At 23.2% G+C, this 751-nt stretch overlaps 1 protein-coding gene across 1 annotated transcript in view; it reads right to left on the bottom strand.

Moving 5' to 3' along the window:
• The window catches only part of LOC108693051 (histone acetyltransferase KAT7), a gene marked incomplete at its 5' end in the record, with an annotated part of 46,529 nt that overhangs the window by 45,224 nt on the left and 554 nt on the right, over positions 1–751 (bottom strand). The gene's annotated exons all lie outside the window — the stretch shown is intronic.

The raw sequence follows: 751 nt of genomic DNA, 5'->3' as shown, positions 1-751 counted from the left end.
TAAAACACAGGGGAGTTGATTGTTTAAAAAAGTATCCATTTGTTTACTTATTTTTTTAAGCAACTTTTCTTTACATCATCATTGATTTATCTCATATCTCTGTTCATAAACGTATTAAAATACGATTATCAGAAAATTAATAATTTACAAGATATTCAACATTTTATATCAAAATGTGTCAGTATAAATTATAAAATATCTCATAAACTATATACTCGATTTTTTTTATAATTTTATCTTAATACTTTTATATACGAAATAATCAGAAGAATCATATCGTATATAAAAAAATCATATAATTCCATTAAAAAAAAATGATGTTTATATGACCTTAAAAAATTAATTTTACCAATTTGTGTTTCTTTAGATCATACAACTTTAATGTGAAACATTTTTTTGTACTTTTCACATTTTCTGAGATATTTGATTCATATTTGAAATGAATTATCTTACACACACATACACACATACACAGACACACACACACACACACACACACACACATCTAATTTACTTAATTTACTTAATTAATTCTACAAAGTAAAAAATTACAAATATTTTTGTAATTCAATATATAGCAATGAAGAAGCCCTGAATTGTTCTGTTGTATGGCCATATTTTAAGATTGATGTCTCAAAATTGGCTGATCAAGAATTAGTCACCCTACTTTGCTCTGCAACCGATTTATAATATCTTAAGTTTATATTTGTTAGGATAACCTTAAATATGAAATATATATATATATATATAT

The sequence above is a fragment of the Atta colombica genome, unplaced genomic scaffold (genome assembly GCF_001594045.1).
Source record: "Atta colombica isolate Treedump-2 unplaced genomic scaffold, Acol1.0 scaffold87, whole genome shotgun sequence".
Classification (NCBI taxonomy): domain Eukaryota; kingdom Metazoa; phylum Arthropoda; class Insecta; order Hymenoptera; family Formicidae; genus Atta; species Atta colombica.
This window is presented reverse-complemented; position numbering and strand designations above follow the sequence as displayed.